Genomic DNA, 18,222 nt, shown 5'->3' with positions numbered 1-18,222 from the left:
AGCCCACCTACTAAAAAAACTGAGGATAAACGGAAACCGTATCAAGGAGGAAACTTCCTTCTCATCCGCGTTCCCCATAAACGGACGTCCAGATTAACCTAACAAAAGCTGCTCTCCAATTTACTTTTTCTCTAAAACTTTTCTCTTTCTGGGTCCCCATCTCCTCCCTAAGTCTCCCCCTTTCTCAAAGACGTAAGTCAGGCAAATCCTCACGCCAGAAAAATACTGGCTTTAGCTCCTTCCCTTCCAAAAGGAAAACGTCTTGGGCCCCAGGAAGCCCTGCAAGGTGCGTGATTAAGTGTCTTGATTTGCGGGAGTCTCCGGCGGCTCCCTGGAGGCAAGGCTTCCAAGGTTCAAAACCAGGCAGTCCCGGGCAGGACAGACGTGCGGCCTTAGGAAAGCAGCACCTAAGACAAGGCAGGAAGAAGGCTCCAGAACTTCTCACGGGAGGAGATTAAGGCGCGCTGGGCGGCGCAGACCCTTCCTCCCTGGGCAGCTAAGGAAACTGAGGCACGGCGAACGCTGCGGCAGAGACCCCCACCACCGGCGCCCGGCAGGCCCGCTCCTTTGTCCCAGCGGCCGCCCTCCCCGCCCCTCCTCCACCTCCCACCCCGCGTCCCTCCCCCACCCCCGCCGCGCGGGCGCGGCTGACGCCGCCCGGCAGGAATGCGCTTCCGGAGGGAGAGGGCGGCGGCGGCGGCCTGAGGAGCTGGATTGCCGCGCGGAGGAGGCGGTGCCGCGGGGGTCGTTTCCTGCCAGGAGGCGGCCCCGCGTCGCCGAGTCTCCTCCTCCCGCCCGCGAAGGAGGAGGAGCTGCCGCCGCCGCGCCCGCGCCGCAGCCGGGGAGGCCACGCCAGCCCTCGGACAGGCCGAGCGGGAGTCGCGGAGCGCTGGTGGAGCCGACCGCGCGGGCCGGGCGCCGCGGGAGAAGGTGGGCGCGGGCGGGCGGCGGGCTGGGTGCGCTGCCGGCCCGGGGCCCCGGGGCGCGCGTGGGGGCCGCGGCCTGGGGGCGGATTCCAGCCGTCGGGCGGGGGAGGAAGTCGGGCCGCGCCCGCTCCCGGCTTCGCTCTCCGACTGTCCGGCCGGGGGAGGTGGAGGGTGCGGGCCGGCCCAGGACGCTGTCCGCGGGAGGCCGCGCTTGCGGAGGCCCGGGGCCAGGATCCGCCGCTCGGACACCCGCTGTGGGCGCCACCCCGCCGGCTGGGCGCCGACAGGCCTTCGCGGGCCGGCGTCCTGGGAGCGGCCTCGGCCCCGCCGCCTTACGCGGCGGGTCGCGCGGGTGCCGGGCCTCCGCGCGGGGACAGCTCCGCCTCGGCTCCAGCTCTCCGGCGTTGCTCGGAGAAGGGGCGCGGGGTCGGGCGTCCTGTGGGCCCCTTTCCCCCCGAGGCTGGTTGTGGGCGGCGGTGCGAAGGGCTAACCCCAGCCGCTGCCTGATTCGTGCGGTTGCTTAGGCTTCATAACAAGTCGTATTTTTAAGAATGCCAGTATTTAATGCCCAAGTAATTCTTGTTTTATCGGATGTGTGTTTTGGATCAAAATCTAGCGCTGGTTGGTTTGGTCCCTAGTAAATTAGACTCTTTAAGGTTCCATTTCCTCTGCTGTAAAATGGGAGCAATACCGACACTAATAAGAAAACGTAATTGTTATAATAACGGCATAAGTGAGGGCCATGCTTAGCTCTACACACTTCACCTGTATTTTCTCGTTTAACCCTGGATCTGAGCCGACCAGGTATATGCTGTTTTTATCCCTGTTTTCCAATTGAAACCGACACACCAGGAGCCTGGGTGATCATCCAGCTGTAGTGAGGAGAACCCATGGGGTCTAGCAGACGTTGTTTGAACCACAAGTAACCTTGCATAAGTACCGTGTAGTGAAAAGCTAATGGAAAATGGAAAACACTTAGCTTAGAGTAGATGCTCAATAAATATCAACTCCTTTTCGTTCCTTCTTGTTTTTTTTTTTTTTTAAAGTATGCCTGTAGTTGATAGCATCATTAGTAAGGCGTTTTGGAGTCTGCGTTCCACATAAATATTTAGGGGAGTAGAGTTACTGGAATGTTATTTTTTATTGTTTTGGTGGTACAAAAATAACCAATGCTAAATGTTTTGATGAGGCATCTTTCTTCAACTGCATGCAGCCTTTCCAACAGGTTGCATAAATAGACCACTTGAGAAATGATTAAGGGATTTTAGTTGCAAGTTACCTATTCTAAGTCTGTGAATATCAAGGCCATAGGGAGGGTCAGGGCTTATTTAAGAGTCCTACTGTAATGTTCATATTTGAAAATAATTTTAGTCCCTTGTTTAATAATAAATGAGTGAAGAGGATTAATAAATAGAAAACACGTGAAACAAATCAGTGTTCTGGTTATAGATGTCTGAGGAGACAAGACATTTTACTCACCCTAAAATTCAGTATAAAATGGAAGATGTTAGAATGCTAGTTTAAAAGATAGGGGATGTGGTTAATACTTTACTTCTGTAAATAGAAAACAAACTCCAAATCAAGTCATCTGTGTTGAGGTCACAGACCTAAACATTTAAGCTTTTGTAATGTTGATTCCTTTTAGAAGAATGTTAAAAAATACTCTATATTAAGATTGTTTTATAATCCCGTCAACATCCTGCATGTGAAAAGAATCGAATCAGCAATACTGAAAATCACTGGATTCAGGTGGCTTTTTCCTCAGTTTTCTGGTCGGTATAATTAAAAGCTGCCCCAAATTAGCATCACATGTATTTCTTTAATGGGGTGGATGAATTCCTAACTCCTGGAGGGACTCTGGGGCTGTAAATAGTGAAAATCAGTTTAAGGTGGTGCTAGTTTTCATGGAATGATGGCCACTTAGTAGCTTTATTGTTTGGTTTCTTGCCAAATTGTGGCTTCTATCATCAAGGGGTAATATTCTATCTGAAGGAAATATATGTTTTTAATTATTTCACAAGGACACTGGTTTGTTCTCTGCTGGAATGATGAGAGGACACATCTCTCTGGTAAAAGTTTCAGAACTTTTGAGTTCTGAGAATGGACATTTCTGAATGTGTAAGAAATTGAATTAGTTATCTGAGAGGATTCATAGGGACTGATTGCCCCACTCTGGATGGAGAGGTAGGATCTGTCTGGTTGTGAGTAGATTCCTAGAAGATCATATTGTGCACGTAGGTAAATGTCTTGTTGTATTAGCAGGTCTACTCTGACTGTGATGTGTTGTGGGGTTTTTGTCCTTTTATATTGTTGCACAGGTGGGGGTATTGGGGTAGGGAGGATGCGCCGACAGGCGTGAGAGTAGGGAAGAGTATATTAGTCTTTAGAACCTGAAATGATAGCAGCATCTATAGCTGTAGAAAACTGCATACATTAAGAGTATGTATCTAGGCTAAAGGAAGTGCAATCCCTATAAACCCCAGCCTTAGAATATTTCAATAGATGAGTGAAAAAATGTAGTATATCTTTTTCAGAAGATGTATGCAAAAGGAGCCAAGCTATACTTTGTGAATTTCTCATCTTTTTTTAAGACTAATTATCTTACACAGAGTTAAGTTTTATATATAAAATAAAAGTCAACTGCCTTAAAGCTGTATTTTTGGTTTGTGGCTTTAGAAGACAAGGTTAACTGTATCTAGCATGGTGCTGAAGCATGTGTATATCATGTCATCATGTAATGTGTGAAAAACTGCTTTGAATATACCTAGTACATACGTATATAAACACACACGTAATTATAGGCCTAGTCTCATTATGCAGTCTCCAGAGTGCTGCTTCCTGGACCCTCGGGCTGTATGAAATAACTCACTGGAGTGTGGGAAGAAAATAGACTGTTTATAATACATATATATTAAAACATATTTTAATCTCATCATTTTAGGGTAAATTTTTATGATTTATAATATTCTATATTGCTGTAGAAGTACATGTATTTTAATTTATAAATACATGTTTTATGGCATATGTATGCTCGATTTTTTTAAATAATAAAAATGAGGGATTAAAAAGCTTTGGAGGTCCTTGGTATGGAGGATGACTTGGGTTGGGCAACAGGAACTACTAATTTTGGAAGGAGAACAGGTAAGCTTGGTGTCTGAGGTGAGAGGAGGAAGGAACAGAAGTGGCCCGGTTTCTGGTTGGGAGGCGACCTGCACCGAGGAGGCCACCTCACCGCAGGGGTGGTGTTGAATCTGCAGGCCAGCTCGGCTGGAGCGGTGTTGCATCTGCAGATTGAGAGCTCAGAGCCGTCTGGCTGGGCGACTGCGATTTGGGAATTGAGTCTGTGAGACTTTTCACGCTGCTTCTCAGCTGCTTCACGGCCAGGGCTGGGTGGAGGAGAAGGAATCTAGAAAAGCCCTTCCCTTCCTCGGTTGGTTTGAATTTCTCATTCCTTCCTGTGACAACTTTAGTGAATGACTTGGGTCACTCAGTTTTTCTCTGTGATGAGTCTGCTTGGGCTGAAGAGAGAGGCATCACGAGAGAAGCAGTTTGATGTGGTCAAGGTGTCTGGATTGAGGGACCTGAACTGTGATGTTTGTCGGGATACCTCACCTCACTGGAAGCGGCTTTGGTTTCTGCAGCTATACCGTGAAAATGGTCTCTTGGTTTCCCTCTTTCCGTTACCCTGAGAGCCGAAGGCCTGCTGTCTTGTGACCTGGCTCTGCAGAGTGTAGCTCCCCTGTCTCCCATGAGCAGCCCTCACCCCAGAGGGCAGGTGCTGTGTCAGCTCGTGGCTTTGAGCAAGCCTGCCAGTGCTGGCCAGCCAGATCTGTTCCTGTTCGCTCTCTGGCAGGCTGGAGCTCTGTTGTCCATCCCATGTTAATCCGACGGTGTCCCGAGTGCCAGTTTCCTGAGCACTGGCGCTGAGCGGGGGTAGGTCAAGAGGTTGCCGTGGACCTTGCTGTTGAGGACACTTGTCTTGTTGGGGCAAGTTGTGTTCAGTCTGGGGAAACAGCAGATACCGCAGGATGTTCTACACAGCGTACCTTACCAGGTAAAATTTTCTAATAGATTTTGAGGAAAAGGTCAGCATTGGCTTTAATGGTTTTGGAAGGCTTTGTAGAGGAGCTGGGAATGGTAGGACCAAAGAGGCAGATGACAGGTGGTGACGTGGTCAAGGGGCAGTAGAGTTAGACTGCAGAGTCCAGTCTTATTTAGCAAATACTGTTTGACTACTTTGACATATAATCATATGTATATTTAAATATGTACTATATACACATATAAATAAAATGAAGACTCTGTAAAATGAAGGCCCAGATTCTGGCCGTCCAACTCTAGTCTGGTGTGGTCTGCAAACATAAATACAATTAGTTATAACAGAAATCTGAATTAAAGCAACACTGTGTTATTGAGCATCACTGAAGGTTTGTCATTTACTGTGCTAGACGCTATCAAGAATATGTTTTGGCAACAACAACAACAAAAAGACAAAAAAAGACAAAAAAAAAAGAGGGGGAGTTCCCGTCGTGGCGCAGTGGTTAACGAATCCGACTAGGAACCATGAGGTTGCGGGTTCGGTCCCTGGCCTTGCTCAGTGGGTTAAGGATCCGGCGTTGCCGTGAGCTGTGGTGTAGGTTGCAGACGCGGCTCGGATCCCCTGTTGCTGTGGCTCTGGTGTGGGCTGGTGGCTACAGCTCCGATTCGACCCCTAGCCTGGGAACCTCCATATGCCGCGGGAGCGGCCCAAGAAATAGCAACAACAACAACCAAAAGAAAAAAAAAAAAAAAAAAAAAGAATATGTTTTGGCTCTCAGAGAGCATTCTCTTTGAAGAGGCAACCCATTTCCTATGAATGAAAAAGAATAACAAGGAAAGGAAACCTTGGGGGGAAAAAAGTATGTTTTGGGACCCTCCAAAAAGGAGTAGTTAAATCTGCTTATGGTGGTTGGTGAAGAGATTGAGCCAGTGAAGGCCAAAGAAATGTGAGAAAGGAAAATTAATATTTTGTTGTAGGGAATGTAGTTTCAGTGGAGTGATGAGTAAAGTATTTACATGAAAAAATATATTGAGAGTGTACCATTTGAAGTATGGAAGTCACATTTTAGTGTATAAGTGTTTATTGAATGAATATGTAAATAAAGCTTTCATAGTCTTTATGAAATTAGGAATAGTAATTTATTAGTTCTCCAGTATTTAATAGTTAATCATTTATTTCCTGTGTAATCTCATTGCTTCTCAAAAGGCATGGTGGTGGGTCATATTTGATTATTGGAAGTGGAGGTTGTATTTTTAAAAACTGCATTTAGTATTGTGTCGTAGTGTGAGAACACAGCAAACACAATAGGGCATCGAGTTATGCTTATTAAAAAAAGGTGGGTTTAAAAAGTTTGAAAACCATTTATCCTAGTCACTCAGGTTCTTCTGTTTAGAAGTCAGTGAATGAGCTGAAGAGCAAGAAGAAAATTCAGTAATCAAGTAAGCCATGGTCTGTAGGTCACTATAAAGGTATTCGTTTTATATTCATGGTCATATTTTACCCTTGTAACAATTCTAAGGTAGATACTCTTCCCAGCTTAGTGCTGAGTTAAATGAGGAATTAATTGATTTCTACTATAGGTTTTAAAATATTTATATATTTTATACTTTAATAATAATTTTATTTTTTATTACTCAGTGAATTTTATTACATTTATAGTTGTACAGCGATCATCACAACCAAATTTTATAGCATTTCCATCCCAAACCCTCAGTGCATCTCCCCACCCCCCCAACCTGTCTCATTTGGAAACCATAAGTTTTGCAAAGTCTCTGAGTCAGTATCTGTTCTGCAGAGTTCATTGTGTCCTTTTTTAGATTCCACATGTAAGTGATAGCATTTGATGTTGGTGTCTCATTGTCTGACCGACTTCGCTTATGAGAATTTCTAAGTCCATCCACGTTGCTGTAAATGCCGTTCTTTCTTTCCTTTTAATGGCTGAGTAATACTTCATTGTGTATGTGTACCACATCTTCTTAACCGCCCCTCTGTCGTTGGGCATTTAGGTTGTTTCCATGTCTTGGCTATTGCACATAGGGCTGCAATGAACATTGGAGTACATGTGTCTTTGCTGAGTCATGGTTTTCTCTGGATAGATGCCCAGGAGTGGGATTGCTGGATCAAATGGAAATTCTGTGTTTAGTTTTCTGAGGAATTTCTATACTGTTTTCCACAGTGGTTGCCCCAATTGATGTTCCCACCAACAGTGTGATAGGGTTCCCTTTTCTCCACACCCTCTCCAGCACTTACTGTTTGTAGACTTTTTGATGATGGCCATTCTGGCTGGTGTAAGGTGGTGCCTCATCGTGGTTTTGATGTGCATTTCTCTAATAATGAGTGATGTTGAACATCTTTTCATGTGTTTTTTGGCCATTGGTATGTCTTCTTTGGAGAACTGTCTGTTTAGATCTTCTGCCCATTTTTCGATGGGGTTGTTTGTTTTTTTGGTATTGAGCTGCAGAAGGTGTTCATAAATTTTGGAGATTAATCCCATGTCAGTCACTTCATTTGCAGATTTTTTCTCCCATTATGTGGTTTGTCTTTGCTGCACAAAGTTTAATTTAGGTTTAATTAAGTCCCATTTGTTTATTTTTGTTTTTACTGTCATTACTCTGGGAGGTGGATCTGAGAAGGTGTTGCTGTGGTTTATGTAGGAGAGTGTTTGGCCTTTTGTTTACCTCTAAGAGTTTTATAGTATCTGGTCTTATATTTAGGTCTTTAATCAAAGGACATTTACTATATATATATTTGAAATATACTCAGCACTGTGTTCCAATCCAATACAGAGCAGAGAAGAGATGTTAGAAAAATATGGTCAATTTATTAAAGTTTTGGTCAAGAATTTTGGAGTCATCTACATAAAGAGTAGATAAAATTCCACAAGGGAATATAACTTATAATTCTTAGGTTGTCTTTGAACAGATCTTGCTTTCAAGGGCTTGTTGATACCATAATTAGGATGGTTTACTTTTTTTTTGCTAGCTCAATTTATAGTTATCTTTGTAAACTTGCCCCAGAGTAAAATTTCTCAACCAAAGCAGTTGAGAAACAAAACAGTCGTCTTTTCCCATCCCAGGCGTAAGGCAAGTGTAAAGAAGGAACAGCTCCCTAGGCTGGTTTGACATGTATCACTTGCTGGGTAATGTCTTATCTTTGAGTGGAGGGAGTATCTGGGAAGAATTGAATGAGTTCAGGCAACTTTTCATGCTCATTTTCCATCAGGCTTTAATCTTATACCTTAATAGCTTTGTTTAAAGTGTTTGTTTTTTGCTTGTATTTTAAGTCTATCTTTCTAGAGTCTTTGAGGTTTTGTGTGTATATACCTTCACCATTTTTTTGGAATTTAATGTTTAATTCATTCCCCTCCCATCCTCATGTGAAGGCCATAACCTTTTTGATGGGGGGAGGAGATGGTGGTGGTTTGCCCTCGTCTGTTTTTTGGATATATCATAATGTTTCTAATTTCCTTGAGTTATTTTGAATTCTTTGTGGTCAAGCCTGCTCCTCCTATCATGTTAATTCTGTTTCTCAAGTTTCTGAGATCTATAGAGGATTTCAACTTAAATTTCCTTTCTTAGCTCTGTACTTTTTTTCCTCTAGTTTCGTGGTCTTACTGTTTTTGATTCCTATCAGATCTTTTTGAGATTTTCTAAATTCCTTGAAGAGCATAATGAATTTATTTTCCTTTTTTTTTTCTTTCACTTTTTGTGCTGTAGAAATTTTGCCTAGTTAAGTTCTGTAACCTCACTTCCATCCTTGTCTTTGAGGCTTTTTATTCGCCAAAAGGCAATATATAGTCATTCTTTATCTTTCCCTTGCACTAGGTGGTGGGTAGTGATGATTGATATTCCATGTTCTCATTTTCCTGGAGAAGGTGGGTGGAGTAGTCACTAGTCATGAATTTTGTCTTCAGTCTGTTAGTCTGTAATTTTCTCAAAGTATTAGCCCTGTACTGAGGTTTCAAATTATTTTGTGGTCCTGTAGCTTTGGAGCAGCCAGACCTTTGTAGTTGGAACTTACTAGCCTCAGGGTAAGAAGTCTTTGGGTAAGAAAGGTCAGTGCTCAAAAACAATCTTTTTTTCTTCTGGGTGGGAGTAGTGAATTTTAGAAAGTTTTCTGCTTCCGACTACTGTTGTCTTTCTTTATCCACCACAGTGGGTGGAAAAGGAGTTGAAGAGAGGTGTTGCATCTTTTTCTTGGCATACTCTACCTCCTCTCTTTCGTATTCTCTCTTTTTCCCCCCTCATGTTTTCTGCTAAGTTTTGTTCATCATTCTGTCCTCTTATTTGGACCATAAATACCTCCCTGGTCACCACCACACACCTCTTCCTGTCAGACAGAGAGGAGAGAAATACTGAGTTGTAGTTCTTCCCCTGCAAGGGAGAGGTGGCTCTTGCCCTGCATGAATTCATCCCCAACTCTGACCCTCAGATTTGATGGCATAGAGAAGAGCAGGCTCTCGAGTCCCTCCCATCTGCTTGCTCTGTGTGGGGAGAAGCAGGATGAACTGCACGTTAATTACCTGAGGCTATCAGTTTGGGCTCTGTGTTCCTTTTCTGGACCGTGTTGATTTGTAAATATTAATCCATTATTGGACTGTTTATTGTTTTCCTTTTAAAAGCAGATAGAGAAAATAGTGATGGTGGTACAGACTTGGGATGAATCCAGCTTTATTTTTAGAAGATGCTTATAATATATCTCAGTGTAGGTATTTGAATCTTTCCCACCAGTAAGGTGAAAAGATACAAAAAAGGACATTAAAAAAGGAAGCAAATTCTTTTCTCTGGAAGAGATTATTTGGCTGGTGAGGACTCTTAAACTTTCTTATTAGAAACCCACTTATGGAGTTCCCGTCGTGGCGCAGTGGTTAACGAATCCGACTAGGAACCATGAGGTTGCGGGTTCGGTCCCTGCCCTTGCTCAGTGGGTTACCGATCCGGCGTTGCCGTGAGCTGTGGTGTAGGTTGCAGACGCGGCTCGGATCCCGCGTTGCTGTGGCTCTGGTGTAGGCCGGTGGCTACAGCTCCGATTCAACCCCTAGCCTGGGAACCTCCATATGCCGCGGGAGCGGCCCAAGAAATAGCAACAACAACAACAACAACAAAAAAAAGACAAAAGACAAAAAAAAAAAAAAAAAAAAAAAAAAGAAACCCACTTATATTGAAAGCTTGAGCTTTTGAATCATGCCTGGGTTCATGTCCCAGCTTTGTCACTCATATGTCCAGTACATGATAGATATGCAGTAGATATTTGTTGACTTGAATTTAATCAGTTGCATTGACTAAAAATATGCACTTGTGCAAAGATTTCATAGGAAGAAGTCTTTTATGGATGACTTCTTTTTGTACTATGTCCTTTGGGGCATTGTTGGCTTCTGGGCACCTCATTTTGAAACTTGAAGTAAATTAACTCACTACATTTTCTGAAAAGTAATTTTTCTCTAAAGTGAAATGGTTTGATTTCTACAAATAAAGAACATATAAAATTTCTAAAGATTTTATCTGTAAGTGTAAAGAGAAATGCCAGATGAGTTGTCAGATTGTTAAAATCATTAATGAATAATAAGTGTGCCTTTAAAAGCCTGAACAGCTCAAAACCACGTTTAACCTTGAGTAAACATGACTTTACAGTGGAGATTAAAATGATTCTATACAGCTTTTGACAAGGGGGACATGTGCGCATATTTGAGGTTGTTCACCACTAAAATGAAATTGGGAGAGGAGTGGGAGATTATTTCTTGTTCAAGGAATGAATTATGACCCCTTGGATAAAATTAAACATAGTAAGAAATGATGTGAGGTTGAAATGCTTCTGTAGGAGTAAGAGCATAACCTGTGGGTATACTCATGAAATTTCAAAATTAAAATAACTTTTGTTGGCCTCGCTTCACTTTGAAGGACTAAGAAAGAAACAGGACATTTTATGTCCTTCCCATGTCTCTGCTATGAGTCAGTTCTAACAGTAGAAGGATTTTTTTTTTTTTTAAGTAGTGACTGAGTAGGCCTTCAAAAAATTGTAGTTTATTGAGATCATAGCTTCAGGATTGAGATGGTCTGGTTTCAGTTCTACCTGTGCGACTTTGCAGAAGCTATTTAACCTCTGTAGTTTGGTTTCTTCATCTATAAAACAAAGACTATCATTCCCAACCTCATAGAGTTACTTGGAGAAGATAAGTTAGCTATTATTATAGTCATTTGAAGGTGTTGAAGTAAAAGTAGGATACCTTTTTGTTTCAAAGTGTCTTAAACCATCAAAGCTCAGTTATTGTATTACTCATCTGTGCCTGTTTCGTGCCTTGTCTGGCCTCTAAATGAACAGATTTCCATTTTTTCCGATCATCCTCAGTGAGCAGCAGTCCCTGAATGAACCAAACTGGTACAGAGCCTTTTGATCCAAATTCCTACTGTGTCTTTTCAGGGCAGTGTCCTCCTTTTAGCCTCCCCAGGTTTGCTTCTCCATGACAAAAGAAGCCTCAAGTCGTTCTTCCTTAGTACTATTTGTATTAGGTTTGTTATCCTCTATCCTGGTCTTTTTTTAAGGTGTTCATGCTACTAACATTCAGAAATATCTGTATTCTATCTGATGTAGTAATAAAAACACTGAGGTTTTGCCTCTTTTATTATTTTATATACAAATTGTTAAAATATAATTGTTAGAATTATATAATAATATAATAAAGAATAATCCTTTTAAAATGTGGAACCTATAATCATTAATTACACTTAGCATGAGAATTGGTATCTGATTAATATAATGGCATCTGATTAAACCTTATATATACAGCATGAGGGTTTTGTTTGTTTTGGACATGCTGCAGCATGTGCAAGTTCCTGGGCCAGGTATCAAACCTGTACCACAGCAGCAACCTGGCCCACTGCAGTGACAACGCCAGATCCATAACCCACTGAGCCAGCAGGGAATTCCATGATATTGTATCAAAATAATATTTGAATGGCTATAAAAATAACATTAATCTATTCTTTGCAGTTGTGTTCTTTCTAACCCTTACACTTTATTCTTTTTTCCATATTTTGTGTTTGACCTAACATGGGTCAGTCCAGAGTTTTCTGATTATAATTATGATTGAAAAAAAGCAGAACATTCAAACATAGTTACTTCTTTATTCAAGGAAGTTGTTGCTGAGCTCTCGTTGTAATAGTATTAATAAGTACTATCTAAATAGCAGTTGCCAGTGCTGGATGCAGTTTTAAAAGTTTCGTATTTACAGCTCATTTAAACTTCACATAACGCTTTAAGGTGGGAACTACTGTGCCCATTTTAAAGATGAGGAAACTGAGGCATGGATTGAATAACTCGCTAGTATCACCTACCTAGTTAGTTAGGAGTTGACCAGAGGTTTGAGTCCAGGCATCTGGCTCCACAGCCTGAGCTCTGAGCTGTGCCTTAGTAAAAAGTGGTGGGCACAGCTCTCTGCTTGCCTTTGTTAAGCTTACTTTCTTTTTGATACCTCAGAATATCTGCAGTTATCTTTAGCTTCTTTAGTAAGTGTTAAGATACTGTGCTGGGTGCTGAGGACATGGGGAAATGACTTCTAGGAGAGGACAGTTCATGAGGCAGGTCAGCTGTACACATCTGTGGTGAATGAGAGGGAGCTGCATTATGTGTTAACTACTAAATCTTTTAAACGAAGATTGTTTATTTGTGTTCACATATGTATATGTGTCTGTGTGAACCATCTGACTTAAATCCCTTCCCCAGTTCTTGCTGTCATTGAGGGGGCTCAGGAGTTCATCCAGGGGATACTTCTCACACTCTAAACTAGCAGTTTTCTTGAGCGCTGGATTGGAAATCTCTTCTGTCCTCACTTCCTCCTGGCCTCTGGTTCCTCTGCTTTTGCTTGCAGCAGTCTGTGACTCACTCTGGCTGACTGGATCTTGCCTCAGGCGCTTCTCTCTTTTCCCACAAGCTGTCTTGTCTGTGTGTGGGGTGAGAAGCTGGCAGCAGCCTCTGGGCAGATGCACCTCTTAGAAGTGTGGGGAGTTTATGCCCCTGGGGCAGACTCTTACCTGTGGCATGGAGACTAGACCTGATGAACATTAAATCCTTTGGACACGCGTTCTATAGTCATCCCTCGGTATTCCAGGGCCATTGGTTCCAGGAACCCCCTGCAACCAAATCCACGGATGCTCTTGAATAAGATGGTGTAGTATTTACATACAACCTGTGTGTATCCTCAGGCATACTTTTAAGACACTTCTAGATGACTTCTAAAACCTATTACAAGTAGTATGTAAGTAGTTGCCTGTGCAGGGTAATTCAGGTTTTGCTTTTTGGAACTTTTTAGAATCAAAACAGTTTTTCCCCCATCCATATTTTGGTTGAATCCACTGATGGAACCCATAGATTCAGAGGGTGAACTGTATGCTCTTCTCCAAACTCCTTTTTTTTTTTTTTTTTTTTTTGGGTCTTTTTGCTATTTCTTGGGCCGCTCCCGCGGCATATGGAGGTTTCCAGGCTGGGGTCGAATCGGAGCTGTAGCTGCCAGCCTACGCCAGAACCACAGCAACACGGGATCCGAGCCTCGTCTGCAACCTACACCACAGCTCACAGCAACGCCGGATCGTTAACCCACTGAGCAAGGGCAGGGACCGAACTGGCAACCTCATGGTTCCTAGTCGGATTCGTCAACCACTGCGCCACGACGGGAACTCCATCTTCTCCAAACTTCTAAGACCAAGCCCCCAGGCACCCACTGTGGTAGCTAAAATGCCCCGGTGCTGGCCTTCTCTTCTTAGTTTTCACTCTTTTCAGCATCTCTCTTGTCCCCAGGTCACCTTCTGAGTAAGCTGCCTGCACAGCTACTCTTGTGTGAGGCTCCATTTTGGGAAGGGACCCCCAGCAAAACCAGTTCCCATAGCTGCCTTCTTACGTAGACCTTTTCCCCAGCACTGCCTCCCCTCCCCCGTCTTCCCGAGCCCCTTTCTCTCACCTGCGTCCTCATCTCTAGGCCTTTGACTTTGTCCTTTTCTCTGTTGACATTTTATCAGCTCTGCCACTGCTTTGCCCTCTTCCTTCTGCACTTGATTTGCAAACCATGGAATTAATTCAGCTATTTCAAATTGGAGTCTGAGGACCCATGGGAGGTAGTTTCAGCAATTTGAGTATTTCTATAAGAATTTCTAAAGAATTTGGGCTTTTGTGCTAATAAACAACCAGTATGTGGATTAAGTCCATTTGTTTATTTTTGTTTTTAGTGTCATTACTCTAGGAGGTGGATCTGAGAGGATGTTGCTGCAGCTTATGTCGGAGAGTGTTTGGCCTTATAGTTGAGTATATGTATTATTTCAGTGTCTATGTTTATGTGTGTTCGGATGTGTAAATGAATTTTGGTTCATAATGTACAAGAGCCTGGAGCACAAGGCATTTTATATCTAGCTATAAATCGGCTTGCATATACTTAAGTGAATTGCAAATTTTTGTCCCTAGGGTATTTACAGTAACTGCTATTTAAAGAGGGTTTGCATGTTAACTAATTCTGAAAAACTCTTCTTTCCTGGTCTTCTAAATAATGTCTAAGAAAAATGTATGCAGCTTACCACGTTTCAGCAAAGGATTTCGAGCATTGATTTTTGTAATTTGTATTGATTTTTGTATTCAGTTACCAAGTACCTCTAGGTCCTGTAACTGAATATGGCACAGTAAGGCCTTGTGTTCTTGACACCTATTAAGGTGTCAGGGCAGACACTTATTAACTGGTGTAGTTTTAGATGAGGTCAGTGTTAGAAATGTGCCTTTATAGATTAGGGTGTCCAGTACCTGCTGGGCCCTCAGCATTGTTCGCTAGTCCTATTGCATCTTCTTAGTTTTGTTCAGCCTCCCAGCACTTGTCGTTGCTTCCTCTTGCAGTAGAAAACATAAGCTGTCATGTGTGAACTCTTCTTCCCCTCTGCCTGACTTAGAGGAAGGTGTGTACTTCTGTTTAGGGTAACACGTCCCTGGTGCTCCAAGGGTCCTGGCTGCAGTCTCTCTGACTCTCAGGTCTACCCACAGCTCTCCTAAGTGTTCTTTTCTTCCCATTCTCATCCATCTTCATGATGTTATTGCCTCTGTGTAATGACAGCCCTGGAGTATGTATCTCTAACCTTGAATTCCTGAAAGCCAGACCCATAGGTCTTCCTTTCCCAGTAGATTTCTTTCCTAGATTTCATACAGGCATTTCACATTCTACATTTCTTAATCAAAATCAGTACTGAAAAGTTCTCCCCAACTCCATTTTCCTGTCCTCTTCAATTTGGAAGTGATGATTGCTTTCTTTCTCACCCTTCCTTATTTAAGCAAACGTCTTCCTCTACGCAACCCTCAGATCCGTCCTGATCACTCCTTTGTTTGCTTGTCCGTTGTTGCTCTGGAACCTTGGCAATAAGTTTGTACTTGGCCAGTAGTACTTCTGTCCTGCCATTCATCCTCTATCCCACAGATCCTTCTGCTACATGTGTGTTGTCATGTTACTTCCCTGCACCATTTTTTTCCAGCTTCCTTGCTACACGTAGAATAGAATCCAAACTCTTGCAGCATGAATGGCACTTAAAGCTCTCTGTAGCCTGACTGTAACCTCCTGCCTTGCTGGTCTTCGTTTCTGTTATTTCCAACTTACAATTGAAGTCCCAGAAATACTTAAGTATGTTAAGATTCTTCTTGACCTTTATGATGTTTTAAGATTTTAACATAATATAATTCTTATTGTAGGAAATTACAGCGATAAAATAGTCATCCCACCAACCAGATTTAATCTACCAATAATGTATAAGTATATATTTTTATTTTTTCTGTAAAGATAGAGCAAGTCAATTCCAGCTTGAAGGGGGAGTCAGCGAAACGTGCATGTGTAGACATAAGGCTGAAGAGGAGTTATTACAGTTCTTTTCAGGACTCTGTGGCCTTGCCTGTGCAGACCTTTTGCCTGGAATGTTTCTCTCCATCGCCTGCCTATTCCCTGCAGAATTGCAGTTCAACCTGAAACATTGACATCTCCACGAAGCCTTTGAACTTGCCCTGGCAGATTTTGTCATCTTCGGCGCACTTTGTCCTTATCTTCAATAAAGAAACGGTCATACCACATTGTAATTATTTGTCTTTGCGTCTTTGAACTGAAAATTCCATGAGAGAGTGATCTTTGTGTCTCCAGGTGGGGCACAGAACCTGACAGAGTTATCCAAGGAACTTCGAGAGAGGTGGGGGAGCCAGTAAGTCGGGACTAGAGCGTGTTAGGAGAGGATGGTGAGATGTGGTCAGTGTTGCTGCGTGAATTCTGTGGGTAGTGAACTGACGTGTCTCCTGGGTACATGTGGTAGGCAGTCAGGAAGCTTGAATGAATGAACGAACGAATGCAGAGAGTGGGATAGGGCTTGGAAAGTTTTTGCAAGAGCGGTTTTCACCTGCAAGGTAGGAAGCGATACCAGTTACGCAGGGGGAGGAGGGAGTAGGAGATTACAAGGTGGAGACCTGTGCAGACAGCTATTTCTAGACCTCTGATGATGAAGATGATGAAAGTTGGGATTAGGACAGTACTTGCAGGCCTCTCCCCAACTGCTCTGTGTGCGGTGCTCCTCGGGGGGGACTCCTCGGGGCGCCTTTCTCAGCAGGCACAGGCCCTAGCTCCCCAGCTGGCAGTTTTCAGGCCTGGGGGGACCCCTGGACCAGCGCTTCCTTGGGGGCTTCCTGGAGCGTAGAGAGCTCTGGGTGCCCTTTCCCACTTCTACCTGCTCTCCTCTCAGTCTCCTTGACCTCATGGCTTTTCTTTATCCTTGATTGCTCTTATCTTCTGTCGTGAGATAGCTCCTGTTTCCCGGGGAGAAAGCCTGGCTGAGCACAGGAGTGCTGCCTGACCCAGAGCTGCCCTCCATGGTGGCTGCCCCTGGTCCCAGGCTGCCTGTTTCTGGGGTCAGAGCTCTTCTGAGGTGGGGGGGCGGAGAGAGGAAGCGGCTTCAGAAGGCTGATTTTTGGGTCAGGGTTTATAGAAGGAAAAGTGTGATAAAGTAGTATTTTTAAAGCAGTGGGACCTTACAATATTAGGAAACATTTCCCGCTCCCTACTAACCGCTAATGGTGATTCTCTTGAGTTGTATATTTTAAAGGTTTCACAGGGTGGTGTAGTGGTCCTTAAAGTGGCCCGAGTTGTATCCCAAAGACATGCTTCAGTCCATATATGGAACAAATATTTATGCTGTTCTCTTGTGTAGAAATTGCCCAGATGCTCCATTTATCACAGTCATGCATTTCTTTGGGTGTCTTACTGTTCCAGGTCCTTTTAGTCATAGCTTTGGAATTGATAACGTTATTTGAATTGCTTTGAATCATAGTCTGCATGGATTTATTACACATTGACCCTTTTATCCAGGCCTTAAAAGGTGAACTGTCAGGCATTTCACGCTTCTGTGACTCTCAGCTTCTGTTGGTGCTTTTGGATGCAGTCACAAGTGATAACGTAAGCAAAACTGGCATAACAGAACTTGCTGCTCTGAGCACAGTTGCAGAGGGGATGACTGCAAGTTACTTGCTTTTCCCTGGAAAACAGCAGAAAACAAGAACAGCATTTGACAGATGAGGATAACCAAGTATCCCAGGGGTGCCTAGAACACAACTTTAAAGCATTTTCTTGGAGCTATGGGATTGTATCCTGGGACGATGTTTTTTTGTTTATTTTTTTTTAAAGATTCATTTTGGAGTTCCCGTCGTGGCGCAGTGGAAATGAATCTGATTGGAACCATGAGGTTGCGGGTTCGATTCCTGACCTTGCTCAGTGGGTTAAGGATCCGGCCTTGCCGTGAGCTGTGGTATAGGTCACAGACATGGCTCGGATCTGATGTTGTTGCAGCTGTGGTGTAGGCCGGCAACTGTAGCTTTGATTGGACCCCTAGCCTAGGAACCTCCATTTGCCACGTGTGTGGCCCTAAAAAGCAAAAAAAAAAAAAAAAAAAAAAAAAAAAAAAGTAACGAAATATTCATTTCTTATTAAAGGAAATTTACCAGGAGAGAAAAAAATTCCATGTAGTTATCCTGTCATAATTGTTTTTACTAAGAAAGAGAAAAGAAGAAAACGCAATTTAAAAACAGTCGAACCCGTTGTCTTTATATTATGCTTATAACTGTCATCTTCAAGACGCCTTGGTTACATTATATGTTTATATACTGTCATTTTTACATACCTGTAACATTAATGTATTCTTGCATCCAGAATTATTCTATAATGTCCCTGCATTTTATTCTTTCAACTTTAGTAGTCCAAGTTGATGTACT

The 18,222-nt window shown here is 43.1% G+C and overlaps 1 protein-coding gene across 3 annotated transcripts in view; it reads left to right on the top strand.

Moving 5' to 3' along the window:
- The window catches only part of ITGB1 (integrin subunit beta 1), a 52,216-nt gene continuing 34,684 nt past the window's right edge, over positions 691–18,222 (top strand). For 2 of the 3 annotated variants that reach the window (XM_013980285.2, XM_021064065.1), the window contains exon 1: positions 788–930. The gene's annotated coding sequence lies outside the window, so the exon portion shown is untranslated. 3 annotated transcript variants of the gene reach the window in all.

Source organism: Sus scrofa, chromosome 10, assembly GCF_000003025.6.
Source record: "Sus scrofa isolate TJ Tabasco breed Duroc chromosome 10, Sscrofa11.1, whole genome shotgun sequence".
Classification (NCBI taxonomy): domain Eukaryota; kingdom Metazoa; phylum Chordata; class Mammalia; order Artiodactyla; family Suidae; genus Sus; species Sus scrofa.
The sequence above is the reverse complement of the archived record's forward strand: the minus strand, read 5'-3'. Positions and strand labels throughout refer to the sequence as shown.